General features: G+C 38.7%; 1 long non-coding RNA gene across 1 annotated transcript; it reads right to left on the bottom strand.

The window, feature by feature from the left end:
- Window positions 1–280: 280 nt before the first annotated feature.
- Window positions 281–19049, bottom strand: LOC138685575 (uncharacterized). Its single transcript, XR_011324869.1, has 3 exons — window positions 17381–19049; window positions 15811–15900; window positions 281–1000 (listed from the first exon to the last, which is right to left on the bottom strand). It is a non-coding gene; the product is annotated as an uncharacterized lncRNA (long non-coding RNA).
- Between the last annotated feature and the right edge of the window lie 795 nt (window positions 19050–19844).

A 19844-nucleotide genomic window follows, 5' to 3' on the forward strand; every position in this document is an offset into this window, starting at 1 on the left:
TAGTTCAGAGAAAATGTCAAATATGTCACTTGTTATATACTATGTCACAGCAAAGTAGTCAGTCACAAATTTATTTTTTCCATTCCACTGAGAATTGTAGGAACATTGTGATGGGTTAACCCCAGCTGGATGCCAGGTGGCCACCAAAGCTGCTCTATCACTCTCCCCCTCAACTGGACAGGGGAGAGAAAATATAACGAAAAGCTTGTGAGTCATGATAAGGACAGGGAGAGATCACTCACCAATTACTATCACAGGTAAAACAGACACAACTTGGGGAAAATTAATTTAATTTATTGCCAATCAAACCAGAGCAGGGCAATGAGAAATAAACCCAAATCTTAAAACACATTCCCCCCACCCTTCCTTCCTTCCCAGGCTTAACTTCACTCCCAATTTCTCTACCTCCTCCCCACAGCAGCTCAGTGGGACGGGGAATGGGGGTTGGGGTCAGTTCATCACACGTTGTCTCTGCTGCTCCTTCCTCCTCAGGGGCAGGACTCCTCACACTCTTCCTCTGCTCCCACAGGAGACAGTCCTCCATGAACTTCTCCAATGTGTGTCCTTCCCACGGGCTGCAATTCTTCATGAACTGCTCCAGCGTAGGTCCCTTCCACAGGCTGCAGTCCTTCAGGCACAGACTGCTCCAGCATGGGTCCCCCGCAGGGTCACAAGTCGTGCCAGAAAACCTGCTCCACCGTGGGCTTCTCTCTCCACGGGGCCACAGGTCCTGCCAGGAGCCTGCTCCAGCGCGGGCTTCCCACAGGTCCCAGCCTCCTTCAGGCATCCCCCTGCTCCGGCGTGGGGTCCTCCCCGGGCTGCAGGTAGAGATCTGCTCCACCGTGGACCTCCCTGGGCTGCAGGTGGACAGCCTGCCTCACCATGGTCTTCCCCACGGGCTGTAGGGGAATCTCTGCTCTGGTGCCTGGAGCACCTCCTCCCTCTCCCTCTTCACCAACCTGGGGGTCTGCAGGGCTGTTTCTCTCATGTATTCTCACTCCTGTCCAATACAAACATTTAATATTTTTAGCAAAACTATTAGAAAGAAAAATTGCTTATGATTTTTCATTTCAGATCAGACCTTGCTGGAGTACAAGAGGATCCTCAGAAGGTTCCCGCCCTCTCTACTCCTTCTGACCTTCTTAGTGTCCTACATTCCCATCTGCCTCCTAGTCAGGTCACTAGCCTTCATTCTGCTAACTGAGCTCCATGTGGGGCTATATAATAAACCTGACCTGTGAAACAATCCAGGGTAAAAGCACTCATACATGCTTCTCTTTTTTGGTGTCGTTGGAGGAGTGTTGTCTTTAAGCAAGATTATTTCTCGGTCTCAGTTTAGAGCTCTATTTCATGAACAGTTGAAGAAGCACTATTGACAGGATGCTAACTTTGTGAGTGGGGGCTGGAGCAAGCAGCAGAGACAGAAATCTTTAAAAATCACTTCTGTCATAAAAGAATTAATAGCAAAGAACAGTGCCCTATTCTCACTTGATTCGATGTAGATATGTCCATACAAAATTTTTATCAATTTAACTAAATTTTTTAAAAACAAATTTTAACTGTGATTTAGCTTGTGTGTAGAGGAGCCAAGTTCTGCATTAAAAGAATCCTGATCTCTCTGAAATAGTTTGGCTAGGCTCTCCTCCTCTTCTGCAGATCGTTATATCCAAATGCTTACTATTGCCATCATTATGATATCTCATTATGAAACAACATTAGATAATGGACTCGGCTCCTTCCTTTCCTCAGCTTATGCTGGCTTCATAAAATTTTTTTATTAGTCACCTAATAATCATCCCCAAAGAGAAAACTATTGTAAAGGAACAGGCGTACTTTGTTTTGATGACAGAATCCTTCGTAACTAGTGCTAGCGTATGGATTATGCATATTCTTTCTCCTTTATCACTAAATCATATGACCACATTAAGAGTGATTTTTACTTCTGCAGAAATTCATGCTATTTTACAGCGCAGTAAGCTGTACAATTCACATTGCATTCACCTTAGCAGTATCAGATGATGAATAATAAAGCTTCACAGCAAACTTCTCAAAATTGTATTATAGTCATCGGAGTGAAGAGTATAACCTTATATAAATCTCCACCACACCTCAATGTCTGAGTCACTTCCAACTTTTATAAGCCAGACTTTCCAGACCTGAAGCTTGTTTGACTATCCACTGATCTGACTATCCTCCCAGGTTCCAGCCAGAAAACCAGGATAGCATCATTAGTTCTTTCCATTTAATAGGTGAAGATAATTTGTTTAAAATGAAATAGCCCCCAGCTTGTTCAGATCTATCCTGGGGCCATGGCCAGTGTCAAATGAGATGCAGAATTAGAAAGCCATCACCAGTCTGTTTTCCTCTGCTGCACAGGGGAAAACATTATCAGAAAACATGTATTAGAAAATAGCGAGACCTGAGACGCTGGTCCTATCTGCCCATGTTCTAAACATGGGTCAAAGATGCTTGTGCACCGACCAAGTCATCTATTAGATCAGAACTAGCTCTCACTCATCCAGGGATCTCTAAAAACACAAACCCCTTCAGAAAGTATTCAAGAGGTTAGGAAAAGGGGCAGTTAAAATGATCATGAGGGTAGTTTATTTGATAGTAATTCAGCAACAAGAAATGACAGTGATACCTGAGATAATTAAACTAATTTGAACAAACTGCCACTCATACTGCACTTCATTCTGAATCCAGAGGAACTGTGATTTGAACTGTGAATGCTGACCTATTTATTCTACTTCAGGAGGAATAAATATATTTAGAATATACTAGAAGGAAATAGGGCCACTTACTGGTAAAACAAATAAAGCGTGTGTACTTTTATATCAGCTTTTAGGAGTCAGAAACAAAGTCCAAATAATGATGAGTAACAAGATATATTCCTTTGCATTTAATCTTGCAAATTGCTCTGTTTAGTGGAAAACAAGAATGCTCAAAATGACAGATTTGGGCTCTAATTCTCTCTAAAGGTCTCTTCACTAAACAAAGCATTCTGCAAGAAGCAGAACTAATGAAGATTTTATTGGGTCTTTTTGCTCAATGAAACCATCAGTCTTCACAAAACGTGTAAGAACTGCCAATCTCTGAGAGGTCCTTCCTTCTCAGATTGGGTTGAAAGGAGCAGGACCAAAATTATTGAAAAAAGTGAACGACAGATAGACTGTCAGTTAGACAAGGCAATCAAAAATGCCTTCCTTTTTTTTTTCTTTTTAGGGTGACTGTAGAAATTGGTAAACAAAAAACGGAATCATAAATACATACCATCTCCATTATTCAGCAATATGGTTTAGGGCTCCAAGAGCCACACACTGAGCTATTATATGAATCTACAGAGCACAAGCAGAGTGATTTTATCAGGGTAATCCTTCAGTTTAGCTAAATAGCCTGACTAAGAGGGAAGCCATAGTACTGCTGTAACATGACAATACTGATTTGGGGACCAAGGCTAGTACCAGCACTCAGTGAGCTGAACATTTTAGTCTTACGAGCTCGCAGCAGTTAGTCCAAAGATTTCAGCACCAAAGTACAAATGTGCCCTTTGTTTCCTGCAGTCTGCTCCAATGGAAGTTCTTTCTGCATCTGGTATCTTTTTTAGTCACCATGTGTGAAAACATCCTCATTCATGAAAAATTTAGTAACTCTAAAAGCATCCATATCCACTCACGGATTTTGTGTATTGGACAAATATAAAAATTGCTGGGTAGAAAGAAAAATCACTGAACCACACTCAGCAACATGATGAAGATGTATGTTTCTGAGCTGGGCAGATCATCTCTGATCAAACCAGAACATAACTATGGAGAAACTGCACATATATAGGTAATCAGAAATTCAGATATGGGATAGTTCTGAAAATCTCTCATATAAATCAAGGTTTCTTTAACAGCTGCCTGTGGCTTTTAAAGACTCCCATAAAATCATGATATTTACCATGTTGAACCAGAGCAGTAGCCTTTCCAGGCTGATTTCAAGATGTCAACAGCTATTGGTATCAATGAATCAATACTAAATTTGCACTATACACAACTAAGGTGTGATTTCTTAAAGTTACTAATGGTGGGATTCATCTCGCCATACTTCACTGATATAAAATCAATGTCTAGTCTAAGCTTCCACTGTGGTTAGGATTGAGATAAGTATCTCCAGAGGGTGATCAACCCCCTCCCCTTACATAGGTATTTAAAATAGAATTCCATATATCACATTGACTTTATGCAGGTCTCCTGCTATCTAGTTACTTAAACAATTTCAAGAGCCTTTTTCTTAGGCAGTAATGGTAAAATTATTGAGGAGCATGTTCAGATATTAGTGAATTTATTTTCTTTTGCCTGAAGGCTGAAAATTACCGCCTAATCACTTTGTGGTACAATTATGTGTACTCTTATTATACATGTATCTTTTACATTTTATATGCAATTTATCCAATTTACTTCCTTTGAATCCAAGTGCTTAGTAAAATAAATTAAATTTGCATTGTGATTGTCTGAAGTATCGGATCACTCCCCAGTTTTCAGCTTTTTAGGTACTCAGCCTTCTGAGCTGCTTGATGTTTTTATTTCCTTGACTTCAGTTACAGTTGAAAACCATTACCAAATAGATATGTCTATTTACTTTAAATGCAGTCAGACTGTGGTTCAGTATAACCTTCTATGGTTACTCGTTGCATTATCAATCCACTTTGCCTGAAAATACTATCCCTAGTCTTCATGAACGTCATCATAGCTTGTTGCATTATACTAGGAGAGCTCATTTATTTTCTTAGGTTACAGACAAAAGGATACTACCCAATTTATCTGGGTCCTTATCCAATGATGGCTTTGAAGATCAATAACAAAGCTTCAGAATTGCATTAAATGGGAATTAGGATAGAACGTATCTTGCAGAGTGTAGAAGATATATACTCTGGGGAATTCATGTTACTCAATAGGTTAATGATGCGTTGTGTCAATATATGCTTTCTTTTATGAATTTTACACTGATTTTTTTTCAGATTGCTATTTTAACATTTCATCGCACACTAGGCAAAAAGGAGAAACACGGATGTTCAACTGACCTTCACTATTCTATTCATTATTTTATATATCTCTATCCTAATATTTCTTGCTCAGCTTAATCCTGTATTTATATATTTTTTCTTCAGTTGAGGGGTTCTCCATGCCATTTGTTTTCCCTTTTCTAGTCACCCACTATTTTTAAATGCTGTGGTCTGCCTGTAAATCTATCTGTAGATACTTTTCTTAATGCAGTTTAATATCCTGTCTGTATTGATATTTTGCATAAAGCAGACATTAAATTGATTTCTCCTCGCTGACATCCATTTCTCTTTCTGACTGGTCATATCGACATAGAGGTTCCACAGGTCTTCAGCTTCTCCTTTCAACATGCAGTACTTTCACCTTATCTACACTTCATTTCACCTGCCACCATGTGGCCTAATTTATCAGCTACACATATAGCATGCCTATTTATTATGGTAGTATTAGATATGTTTGTATTTTAGGCTACATATGATGGGCATTTTGCACTTTCTAATTTTTCCTAGCCATAATGAAAAATATTTAATGTATTGGGGGGGGGGGGGGAAAGGCAGGCTTCCAGGTAAGATGCTCATTGAGACTCAAGAGTTGACATAATCTTTTTAACTCAGCAATAAACTTTCTTTCAGCAATTTCATTAAGCACCTATGTCATATACAACAAAATTACATCCATCAGTGCTGTAAGACAAGAACAGAAACAGGCAATGCATAATAAAAGCAATTATCCACTGGGAATAGAGGTCACCAGTATTACCAGTCTTGAAGGCTATTCACACAGAGCTAATAGTTTGGGGAACTGTTGAGAGCTGAATCTCATTTCTTCAGTACTTATTACTTTCTATTAACTGAAGAGGGATCCACATTCCTGAAATTACAGAAATTGTTGCAAAATATCCTAGATTAATTCATAGCTGGCACAAGTTCATATGTCTTGTATGTGATGAGGTCCTCTCAACAGTGAGCTTCCACCACTGCAACATCTGTCACCTGCTGTAACAACTATTACCTTTCTATATCTCGCTAAAAGTTCTCTGAAAAGGGGGTGTAAATGAAAGCTAAGCAGCACAAGCAAGTACCATAGAAGGCAGAATACTAGAAAACATCAAAAATGCTTTGCCTGATCATGAAAAAAGCACACACATTCTGCTTTAGCGTTGGCTGTGTGCTGAAATGCCTACGCCCCAGCAGCAAACAGTGCAGCTATTTTATGGCAGCGCAGCAGCTGGTGCTCAAACAACCCCAGCTGGCCAGAGCACCCAGAGCGAGGGACCCTCCTTTCCAGAAGCAGCCCTTAGTGGTTAGCTTCTCTATAGCCCAACCAGCAAATCATGCTTAAAATATTAATTGAGCAGACCATGATGAAAGCATAATTTTAATTAATTTTGCAATATGCATATGCCTAAAACTGTAGACGCGTTTACAGTGAAAATTAAAAGACATTAAATTGACAGTGTCTCCTACAGAATTCTTTCTTCCACCCAAACAGAGAACCATCTGCCTGTGTGCAGGCAGATTTCACATTTTCTGGGAGAAGGCGTGACTTTATTAGCTTTACCTGGGCACTGTGTGGCCTCTCCTGCAGGTCAGCAAGCTCAATGTGCATTTTGGAAATGCAAGAGGTTCCAAAAACTTTACAGCTGCTTTACTATAACTGAATACACCTATATCTCTGAGATCTAACTGCTTAGATATTTGGTGAAAGAAAATGTATAACAAAATTATTTGCAAGAGCACTATGAATTCCTAGGAAATATTGAAACAATCAAAATAAGTTCTTACTGGACTTCGTAAATAGCTTAGGATGGGTGAGTGCAATCTGACTTACATGCAGGAGACATTTCCAATTAGACAAAAAATCCAATTTAAGAGCTACTAATGTAATTTGGCAGGCTAGTACATACTTTGATCACACCTTGATGAATCTGCTACAGAGAGCAAAAACCAGCATCATTCAGCAGTCTGCTGAGAGTGGATCCACTTCTGCTGTCATGAATCCTACCTGGCACAGCAGTGCAGCAGGGGATGGCCCTGCCATGGGAGGGCAGGAGAGGGAGTGAAGGGAAAGGAGGAGGAGGAGGAGGAGGAAGAGGAGGAGGAGGAGGAGGAAAGGTGAAGACAGAGGTCTCTGTTCCTGCTGGACACACAGCCAAGCCCTTGTCCATATAAACTGTGAGCTACTGCAGTGTGATCTTCTAATATTTCTATTTTTTTGAATAAAATGTTAAGTTTAGCACGTTTCTTATGTCTCCATGCGTTCTCAGAAATTATCTGTGTAAGAGCCAAAGCAGTTACCATACACGCTTTCTGAAGAGTTTTCTTCATAAACATTTCAGGGTCTCGAATTTTCAAAATAAGCAGAGTATTTGAGGAGAGTGTTTTTACGCTTTTCCCCACTCTCAACTGTTAATGAACCCTGTTTCAGGATTTGTCTTTTATTTTGCAGAAATCAATGGTACGCACATCATAACTCTCCATCGATCCTAAGAGGAGGCACTTAGCTGAACCTATCAGCCACAAGAACGGTAATGCAGTAGGGATTTGTATGCATGACTTATTTCTCATTTGTCTTCCCTTGCAGGCCTCCCAGCACTGAGAACAGCTGTGCACTAAGCAGCAGAGATGAAGAAAGCTACTATATTTATGACAGTGCCCTTCTTTTCTCTGTTGCCAAAAGAGTGGTCAGATGTAGCATAGCAATTTATACTGCTGAATTCTATTATTGCAATATTTTTATATTTTTGGGCACATTCTGAAAATAAATTCATCTGCCCAATGCCATTATCTGTTGAGCAAGTATAACAACACTTTAATACTGATTTTAAATTCACTATATTTGAATTAGCTGCTTATATTTCACAGTGGCATACTTTAACTCAAATTCAGCTTTCAGCAACCACTGGAACATTTCCCCTCAAGTGCTTACCCACGGGGCTAGAAGCCAGCTTACAAAGTTTTTCAAGTTTCTAGCCGAGGATACAATAAGCATTTCTTTATGGTGACATCACGAGTCCAGCACTCCTCTGTCATCCTATATAAGCTTCAGGGGCCCAACTATCCACAGTATTTAACACATCATGTTACATCTTGCCACAGATTGTGAAGCATTTCCTGGTAGTCAGCAAAGTTGGTTTTTCATAGTCATGACACACACAATATTTAAGACAAAAATGGTCCTGTGACCATCTAATTAGACTTTCAGTAATATAAAAGCCTTGTGATTTACCAAGATCTAATTTCTTCTTTAATTCCAGTAGCTAGAGTTGTACTAAAACTTATCCTTTAGAGAAACATCTCATCTTGGTATCAAGATCTCCAGTTCTGACATACTTATTTCTTTGATTTGTTCCAATAGCTAATTATCCTTATCTTCCCAGTGGCTCATTCACTGTACTGTCCCAGATCAGGGTCCATCATCCATGGACTCTTTGTCTCTAAATCCAAGATCTCTGGCTGCAGATAAAGATGCTTCACTAGTACAGAGGTAACCAAGTACACCAAGAGAAGTTTTATTGACACTTTGAATAGTAGATGGTTGTTTTGGCATTTTAAATACATTACCGGCATTCCAGAAATCTCTAATTAGACTCATCTTTGTTATATTCAGCTTCCACTTAAAAACTAAAATGTCCAAGGGCACATAAACAAAAAAATATTCTATTAACATGTAGTTAGTTACAAACGCCAATCCCAGATATGCAGGACACCAAGATATAAGAAATTGAAAGTCTTTGTTGTTCTTTTGGAGGCATTTAAACACTATGGATGACAGATAAACAAATATAAATTGGAATCTAAAAATGTAGCAAAACATATGAGTAATTTTCATCTCTCTCCCACACTACCAAGATCACAACTGAAGCATAGTTGGGGTGGTTTCAGCTGAATATACTAGAGAAGTTTGCTAGAAGTTTTGAAACAAAGTCTTTGAAGTATTTGAAGCAACTAGAAGACATTTCACATGTTGCTAGAACAAAATAATTAATGAAGAATAATAAAAAGTTTCAAAAAGCTAAGATGTGAAAAAGTTTTGCAATGAGACAAATACAACTGTAGGTCAGTAGCTGCAATCTTGAAAGATGTGGAAGAATTCATACACGAAACAGCCTATGGAGAAGCCAGAATAGTTGAACAAAGATGGATACTATTCAATATATAAAATAATCATAGAATATGTTAATACTTAGTCATTGAGGTCAATGCAAACAGTAAAGCATAACGAAGAGTCAGCTTATTTAACTGGCGGATTTGTAGTAGATTGAAGAGTATGTTGGGATGCAGTTTTATGTTCACTGCGGTTGCCTCAGTTTTCCTGGATTTGCATGTATGGTTTTCTAACAGTGGAAAAAATTAAGGATGATGGCATAGTCTGGACAAAAAGTTACCAGACGTTGACAATTTATAGTTGTTTGGGAACAAACCCTTGACAGCAAAGGTGGTCAGCACGGGAGGCAGTGGAGCATCCTGATCTAGGGCACCGACTGCTCTGGTGTTTCCTGAGAGACAGAAGGAGAAAGGGAAGGAGTTGAATAAGGCATGGATGAGACAGCCAGGTAGAGACTTTAAATGATACCTGGGGAATGGCTCCTTACTGTTCCCCGCTGCAACTGATCTTGCAGTATGCTGAGCCTATGCATGTAGAATCATAGAATCATAGAATCGTATAGGTTGGAAAGGACCTTTAAGATCATCGAGTCTAACCATCAAAATGTAGATCCTAAAGAGATTTAGTCCTGGTAACTGCAGTTTCTACAACAAAGCCAAGCAGCTGCTGGTGGAGCTAAGCTGTCAATTTTACTGCTGAAGACTGGCTTCTAAGAGACTCCAAGGAAGTCCTTGTCGGGAGGTGATCCAGAGGGGTCACAGAGAGTAAGTGAGGTGCTGTGATGCTGGCACCCTCTCAAGGGTGCAGATGAATCTGAGGTCCAGAAACTGGAGTGGCTGCCCAGTTGGGGAGGTCACTCAAGGAGACCAGGGAAGCAGTCACGTGTAGGCAGCAGGACCCTGACTCAGGCAAATACTATGTAAAATAGAAAAAGGGGTAAAACTGTAGAAATACTACCACATTCAACTAAAAGGGTCTGAGGAATAGAATCTACAATTATACTTTTTCCTCTCTGTCAAAAATATGTAGGGGCCATACACAGCCTTCTCTATTGTGATGGTGTGGCCTGCACTCCAACACAAAACATTACATAAGTTATTTAGTCTCTCTGAATAAGGGCGATTCTTTGTAGCTGCTCTGTGCCTTTGCTCTCAATGAGTCATTTTTAGGAGGGGAGATCATGCACATTGTTTCGCACCAGGCTTCTGAAGACAGCGGTTCTTTCATGTCAACTACATCCTGTTTAGATCAGCAGATTAGACTAATCCATGACTGCCATTTAGTAACAGAAAAGGTTTTTCAGTGAGTTAAAAATAAAATGGGACATCTTTCACTCCTAGATTCTGAAAGGGAGTCCTAGAACTGGCACTATTTCTTAGAAATCTAGATATCAAAAATCCATAAGCATTTTTGCAAAAAAACATGAGTTTGTTTTTTAAAAATGAATGACTAAATACAGCACATACTTCAAAAGGCTTTTTTGTAACTCCCTAGAAGGGGAATGTTACAAACAAAAAGCAAACAAAGAACCCTCAGATGTCTCAACTTACTCTTCTACAAATGAGAAAAACAATTTCAGAAAGGCATGGACTTACATAAAAAAAGTCTGCCTTTACTTTTTCAGGCCATCGTGTCATTAACTATGCAGCAATCAGAAGCTGTGGCATACCCAGAGGTTTCACAGCTGGGAAAGCTCAGAGTACAATGGTTCTTCCCTCTGCTTGTCCTTACTCTTTGTCTTTGTTACCTAATGAAAATTATTTCATCCTCAATATGACCCTTTGAAAATGTCTTTGTTAATTATGGCCCTCTTTGTTAGCTATGACCCTCTTGCCTATCTTGGACAAACTCATTGCTTTTAGATCTGTCCCTCTATGAATCACTTTTTATTTACTTTTCTCAAGTTGATTTGCTTCCTGCCTGAGCTACTTTGTAGCTTGTTTCTTCCCTTTGATTTTTTTCTAGTTGTAAGATTTAATATTTGTCTGATTCACTATTCTATATTCACTTATCATCGTTGTTTCTGATTGTCATGATTTTGTCAGTTTTCTTTTTCATTCGGCAATTTATTTCATATCCCAGCCTGCCCAGAGCAACATATTTTTTATTCATTCATTTCCCATTTATTTTTAATCTTTTCTTCTCTTTCCTCTCCATGACTCAGCCTGTGTTTCCCATACTTTGTGCTTTTATTGTTTTGGTAGCTATTTTTTGCTTGTTCAGCATCAACTGCTAGAACTTTCAAAGGGCAGGAAGACAAAGAGGCAGCTTCTGTGCTGAATGGGGTGATGTCAGTAATGAAGCTTCTGAAAGCACATTTCATTCCATTGACTTGTTAACAATTAGGAATCACAAAACAAATTGGTCTGTTACATCTGTAAGATATAGCTCTTGAATTTGTCTCCTGCAATTTGTTTCAACGTTATTCCACTTAGATCTTGCAATTATACAGCAAATTGGTGTAGCTTTTCAAAACAAACACATTGCATGATCCTGCAAGAAACAATTTAATGGCAGCCAGTGATCATGAAATCACCACTTTAAATTAATTAGTAAGTTAGCATCACTGCATTTTGCAAAGCAATCCTTTTTACTTTTAGTTTTGGAAATATCTTTCATACTTGCAGCAATGTGAGTTAATTTCAAAGTACCATGTTAGCATTGCAAGAGTAACTACTGCATGAATTTCGTGTAATACTTCTTTAATCTCAAGCATCAGAAAGCCAACAATATTAATCTTCATTACCTCTCTCTATTGCAAGTATCATTTAATAAAGGACAGATGTCCTCTTTTTCTGTTCTACTCAACCTCTTTGATCTTAATAGGGTTTCTTCCAGCTCTAACAATCACATCCTACATCCTCCCAGTTGGTTCAGTTTTCTGAATATCACCATGATATATGACACTATATATGAGAGATATATGTGAGAGAGATATATGTTTCATGGCAATTCAAGAATGAATACTTGAGCCTTAGTAGGAAATTAAATAAGATTCTGTCCCAGAATTTCAAGAAAGGATCACAGCCGTTGGTATTATTTATAAGATAATTGAATGGTGCTTTCCAATGCAATTTCTCATGTAATGCTTTTACCATAGTTTATTTATAGATTATTTCCTTTGGTGACAGTATTAGATCTTGTAGTCTGATCTCTATTATAGCACAGGCTATTAAACTTTACATAAATACTTTTGTAGAGGCCAGTAACTCCTAAAGAAAATTTCTATTATATCTTCCAAGAGATATCCACCACTGATTTTATAACATTAACAGTGGAAACACCAACCTCTTTTGACAATTGTTCTTGTTGTTTATCAGCCTTGCTATTAAAAAAGTAACAAAATTAAAATGTGCCACATTTGTACTTTGAATATTTTTGGCCTTAATAACCAAGCCCAGATTATTGTTTTGCTTGGTTCCACTGAGAAGCCTTTATTGTTTAGTATTGTTTTCCTTTGAAAGTGCTTATACACTCTTATAAGGCCACGTTCTATTTGATAAGTGAAAGAAGCCCAACTTTTTCAGCATCTCAGGGTGTATTTTAGTGGATGGTCTATTTCTGATGAGCAGCAGTTAATTTAGCACTGCTCACATGCTAACAATCTTGTTGCAAAACTCTGCCAGATGTTGTGTGTCTTCATTCAGTGCTCAGCTCACTGGTTTAATACATAAGGACTTCTGGACATACACTTCATGTTCTTTGTGTTGCTGTAAGGTAAGACAATCTCTTGTTTTATCCAGGCGTCCACAGAGGTCTCACAGTGGTTAGTATGTTCCTGAGAAGTGTGAGAGTAGCAAAACAAAGGAAAATATCTGGCCTTCATCCTATATAGGTCAGGAATATATATATATATATGATATATGATATATGTACTATATATATTATATAGATATAAAAATCTCATTTGAAGGCACCAATATAAAATCTTGTTTGAGAGATTATATAAATATATATAAATCTCCTTTGAGGGCACCAAAAAACTTGATTGACAGAACTACACTATTGAAGGAACAGTGTTCAGGGGCATTGATACATTAACTATGCTACAAAGATGTCTACTACAGTAAAATATTGCCTTCAACCTCAGAGTCATTTTTGTGATTTTTTTTTTGTGTTGATATCACAACTGCATACACTAGGAATTTTGTGTACAGAGCTAAAATCACCTCCATGCTCCCCACTTACAGTTCTTATGGTTTATGCACCGTAAACTTTTTGTTATAGCACATCACCCAGGGAGATCATGCTGCCTCTCTACTGAAACCTCTCGTTGTTTTCCAGGACACAGACTCTGTCCTGTTAAGTAAGATCTACGGTCCTATTCCTTGTCATATGTTCTTCTAGCAGTTTGTGTTAAAGTACAGCGTGTTTCACTTAGCTTAACTTTCTCCCTTGTAATCCAGAATACTGTGTTTGCGTGACTTGTTTTTCACATTCTTTGCCACTTTGGACGATTCACAAATGTTAACACCACTGATTTTATTTCTTACTTATTTCTGCTAATTGATTGAAATGACAAAGAACACAGAACTGATGAAAACGAAGCTGATTGAGAGCTAGGACTAATCCCTAGAGAACCTTCCTAAAAATGTCATCATCAGTAATAACTCCCTGCTGACAAGTACTCTTTGAGTCCTGTGAGCCAGTTCTTAATCCATTTAAGATGTACTTTACTGATACCGCATAGCCCTAATATTTTTATCAGCACGTCATTTGTAGTAAATCAAATGCTTTACAGCGGTCCATTATGTACTTACTTTTATCAACTATAACTGTAAGAAGAAAATCAAATATATTTGACAAAGCCCATTTTTCATAAAATCATGTTTACCAAGCTTAATAAACCCTTCTCTTTCATTTTTTTATCAACAGAATCTTTATCATTTTTCCACTATTTTGCCAAGAATTGATGCTACCTACCAAGCCTCCTATTACCTTCTCTTCCCCCTTGAACATTCTGAATACTCATAAAATACTAGTATGTTTTTGATCTTCAGAATCATCCACATGCAAAGACTTATTCAAACCTGACATTTGCAGGAGACAATCCTAAAAGTCATTGCTTTTAGGAATCCTGGGCATAAGCTATCTAGGTTTGCCAATGTGAAATATTCTGCTAATACACGCCATTTAACATCCACGTTGGCTACTAATAGTGTGATTCATCTCACCTAAATTAATCTAAAAATAGCTAAGTTACCTAGGATTCCACAATAGAGAAAGAAAGATAAGATCCCCCATAGAGCTACTTGATTCTAATTATCCTGAACAGAATCAAATAAATTTAAACATGTCAGTAACATTGCTGTAAATACACGGATATTAGTAATAGTAGGTTAAAAAACATTGCATACATACACACTTATATTCTTGTATACAGTTGTCTGTAAAGGGAATTTTCAGGAACTCTGAAACAGGAATGCATATGTGACCAAGCAAACACCATTTATGCCGTTAAGGACTATTATCTTGATGCCTGCTAAAGAAAACCAGGCACCTTCTGTGGGAGCTGTAAGGGGGTCACGTAACTTCAAACACGTACAGGATCTGTTGAAGCTGCCCCTAACTAACTGCACAGGAGGAGCTATCGGTAGACTGTGCCCACCTGCACGGCAGCAAGCACCACCGGCCGTGCACCCTCCCTTGCTGCAGGACAGGCTCTGCAGAACCGAGCGCCGTGGCAGCCTGTACCGCTACAAATGCAGGGACTGGTTTACTGTCATTAAAGGGCAACATGGCATGCACATCTGGCCAGGTTCCCCACCTGAAGCCTGGTGGTAATTTGGCTGCTATGCTTGGTGGAGAATGTGGGCAGTATAGTCAAGTAAGCTTTCCTGAAACTCTGAGGGAAGGGAAAGAGATATTCCTTGTCTCATTCTGACTGCAACCCAGGCCCAAATATCCAAACAAGCTCTGCAGTGGGAGATTGCAGAATATGCAATGGAACAGTAACCAGTCCAGTAATGGAAAGAGGAGAGTGTAAGCAACAAATTGAAAGGATCACCACCTTTGTCTTGCCATCTCTAAGGAGGGAAAAATTCCTTGCCAGTTAGAATCATGATTCAGTGTGGTCCTAATCTGCAGACAGAGGGTGCTTTCCATAGGCAGTTAGGAAATGCAAAACATATTTTTGAAGGCATGGTTGTCAATGAGAACCAAGTTAAGGGCATCCAAAGAGCTTATTGGATGAGCAGTTCTGGCATTGGAGTGTTTGGGAAGCAAGCTGAAAACAGGATCCAAGCATAACTGGGATGCAACCACAGAAGGATTAAGGACAGCAGCTATATTATGGGATTTCCAGGAAAAGGACACGGGTATGGAACAGGGTGGACACTTTCCAGAAGAGGGAGAGAGTTAAGCCAAACACTAAGTGAGGCACAGGCTGTTGTTTGGACTACACTATGAAATACAAGGAGACATCAAAAAGATTTCAACTAAAAAAAATCAGCTGAAAAATAAATTAGCTGTAATAGCAGACATGGCGCAAATCATGGTTAAAGTGGAATTAGATGCCAGTGAGCTTAAAGCCATAGCAAGGGAATTAGGGACCTCAGTAGGAAAACTAGTGTGGTTGTTATATGTATCCACACCAGTGATGATTGACTGTCTGGGTCTCGCTGTTTACATTCAAAATTAATTAGACTTTGTACGATACCTTTGTTAACATTGATAGTCCAGTTAGCCCACTGACTGTAACTTTTAAACTCTTCAGGATATTTCCACAGGTACCTTGGTTGGAAATCACCTAAACAAAAAGATAGCAGTGTGATATAATTCCAGTGTTGTAGATGTAAAACTTTGTTCTTCAAATTCTAAACCAAACAATTTATAGTTTGTTAGGTTGAACTTTTTCAAGATTTCAGCTAAGATTACCATTCAACAAGCAACCCTGCTTACAGCTAGTGTTGTGCTGTTTTCAGCTCTCTTCAAATCAAAGTCTGAAGAAGCATATACCAATCAAACCACAGTGGTTGCTCTTAGGGCCATAAGTACAGTAGACCGCTCCTTATCCTAACTTTTATCACTACCTTTTACTGATTTGCTAAGTTTCCTTGCTCATTCTGCAGGAATATTCCACTTGTCCAGAACTTTGGGTTTGTCCTGCTATGTGGAATTTATTTTTGCTTGATTCATAAGATTGTGCACAAGTCTTTCATTATTTGCTCTTGATGTGGCTTCCTTGGGAATTCTCCATTGATAAAACGCCACATTATATAATTGCATTGCAGATAACTGTGTGATAGGTCTTTTCACAGGAATGGCTTTATCCACTTTGTAAATGGGTGAAAATGAACTAAACCGTGCTGGTTTCCCCAAGTGGTGATCTAAAGGTGTCCTATGGAGTTAGTCTGTACCCTGGCCCAAAAACCTCCTACACACTGCAGCTGGATTTGGTTTTGAAGTATTAGAGCACTTACAAGTAGTCCTGCTAGCCAGCTGTGCACCCGTTGCTCTGCATCAGCCACCATCACACTGTACTAACTCCATCTAATGTTTAGCTTTGCCAGAATAGGCTCATTCATGAACAGATCACATCAGATTGCTTTGTTGTAGTGCTGGACCTACCCAAGCTCACAGACCATCTCCATCTGCTCATATTGTTTCATTTTATGGGGCAAATACCAACTACTGCTTGAATCGATGACCCCAGAAGCTTCACTTTCCAAGACAATATGGAAAGTCAGAAGGTCTTTCAAAGCTAGAGTAGAAAGTTATATATGGTTCAAATTAACTCCAGTAACTATTCCATTAAATTTCATAATTATTCAACTGGAATATATGCTGAGCAAAGCCTGTTGAAGCAATGGATTGAGAAATATTTGAAAGTGAAAGGGAGAAGTAGCATTTTAAGTACTTTATTAGGAAATTTAGGTGTAGTGAATGGAACACTGAATACTGTAGACCTTGAATCCATTTGGGATAAACTATCACTGATGGGCAATGATGTGACTGAAGCCTTCCCACAGAGAAATGAAAGACTATATGTTTCAGAACATAGCCAAGGAGAATCATTGCTCCTTAAAAAAGTTGTGTTCTCATTAGTTTCAAATACTGTAATAATAGTAGATGAATCCAATTGCAATATTATCAGTTCTATGTGGTTTGTTGATATTAAAATACATTATTGCAAGGATTAATAGAAGCAAAGTTGATCTAATTAGGTATAGAAAGGTCCACCATCTTAACTGTATGTTAGAAGACTGTAAACCAGTAGCTTTACTTACTTTACTGTTTGGAGCTGTATCTAAGATACATGAAAGGACCACATATAAACTCATGACCCTTGAACTGGTAAAATCCATCCCAGTGGAAACCAGGCATTCCTCAAGAAGGAGCTGACTGCATAGTTTCAGAAAGGTATTAGGATGCATTCTTGCTGTAGAGAAATGGAAGAAAATATTCACGATAAATAACTATTCTGATCCAAAAGTCAACTGGTAGGGCCCCCCCCAAAAAAACTTCTATCATGGTATTTTCAGAGTAAGATCGTATTTTAAAATTGAAACCCATATTTTACAAGGATATTGTGCTCAATACTTACCAGGTTTTAGGTGTACAACCAAACATCATTCTCCAGTCAGAATGACTGAAAATAACACATAAACTGCCCCAGTGGATGACAACTATTACTGTAACAGGAACAACAGGAGCTGAATGGAAGAAATGGAAGAAAGCTTTTTATTATGAATCCATAGTAATCAGTAATCAGTGACACTGTCTCAACAAACCAAGAAGAAAACTGAATATAATCAGCGAGAAATTACAATATGGGCATCAGAGATTAAGACAGTATTTAGTAATTCTCAGTGAGACAGGCTGTTCTACAGTCCTATGACTTCTAGTTTATGTGTACTATTTCATCCATTATTGAATTATTAGCAATGCAGGTTATGGTATTATGTACCATAGTGGTAATTTGTTACATATGTTATCTCAAGGTTATTTTCAACAAGGCACAGAAAAATCAATACTTTATGAGGCAAACCCTAAATGTTTCCTCAAGAGACCGGTGATTATGTGCAGACTGGGGACTGAACAGTTTGACCAACTGCGCTTTTAAAGAAATTGTGATTTGAACAAGTCACCACGAAGGAGAGAATTATTGTAGCCTGAAGAGAAGCAAATAAATTTGAGCGCATACCAGTAACATTGCTGTAAGCACACGGATATTAATAACACATGGGTGACAAAGCATTATATACATGTATGCCTATATTCTTGAAAAAAGTGCTGTGTAAACAGAGTTTTCAGGAATCCTAAAACAAGAACACGTACGTGACTGAGTCACTGACCTAGAATAAGAAGGTACTGCAAAGCACTGAGGCTATCACAAAGCCACACCTGGAAAACACTGCCAGAACATCTTAAAGAATTTTAAGCTCTGCCTGAACAGACAATGGTTATACTGTCCAAGACTATTATCTTGACAGCTGCTAAAAAAAGGGCACTTTCTGTGCGATACTCAATCATTCATTGTATCGGGGGGATCATGTAATTTAACCACAAACAGAACCTATTGAAGCTGCCCCTAACTGCACGGGAGGAGCTATCGTTAGACCATGCCTGCAGCAAGCACCACCAGCTGTGGACCCCCCTCGCTGCACAGCAGGGTCTGCAGAACCGAGCACCGTGCTGGCTGGTTCTGCCACAAATGCAGGCATCGTTTTATTATTATTAAAGGGCAACGTAATGTACACACCCGGCCTGCTTCCCCCCCGAGGCACGGTGGTAATGTGGATGCTACAGCCCCAGGTACAGAGAGCGGAATAAACTCCCCTCTGGAAGTGCCTGCCCTTGGCTGGAGAGAAGGCGCTGACAACGAGCACGGGCTGGACCGCTGGACACAAACTGGAGTTAGTGGGATTCCCTTGACTCTAGGAAGTGTGACTGGAAAGTACTTTCTCCATCCTCATGTGTTATGACGACATTCCTCTGCTTCTTTTCAAAGGGAAGACAAAAACATTTATTGAATAAATAGTTTTTCTTCTTGCTCTTCAAAAATTTCCAACTCCCTGTGGCAATGGATACCAGTTACATTTTATTTTCTCCTTAATACCCTTGAGAAGGTGTTATTTTTGTCCTCAGAACTTCCAATCTCATTTGTTCTGATATCTTTATCTCTCCTTATTGACATTCCCTTTTTTCTAATTTGTAATTCATACTAATATTGGTATTTTAGGTTTTTTCTTTCCTTTAATTTCTTTCTTAATTTTTCCTTTAATTTCTTCCTTCACTTACCACTGAAAAAAACCAAACTGCCAAACTACATTTACTTGACTTCTTACTTGATTGTGGAATCAATGGGGTAATGAGTTTATTTCACAAATTTAAGGGTTATTTTTTGTCTTAACCTAGTTTATCTCAGAAATGTTCTCAAATCAGTAAATTAATTTGCTATTTGAAGCATATCTATCTCTCTCTCTATATATAAAGTGAATATATAACACTGAATGGAACTACCCATGGTTTGTTCATGTCGAGTATAATAACACCACTGGTCCCAAGGTAACCATCAAGTCCAGAGATTATTCATTTATCTTTAACTGCCACACTGGAGTTCAAAATAGACATGTGATTAAGAAATTAGGTAACTCATCCTGACTATATTGGATCCAACACAGGATTTCACTTACATCATAGTTAAAATTAGCTACTGCCTGTAAACAGACAGCAGCTAGGGGACCAGCT

This window comes from Haliaeetus albicilla, chromosome 6, assembly GCF_947461875.1.
Source record: "Haliaeetus albicilla chromosome 6, bHalAlb1.1, whole genome shotgun sequence".
NCBI classification, from domain to species: Eukaryota; Metazoa; Chordata; class Aves; order Accipitriformes; family Accipitridae; genus Haliaeetus; species Haliaeetus albicilla.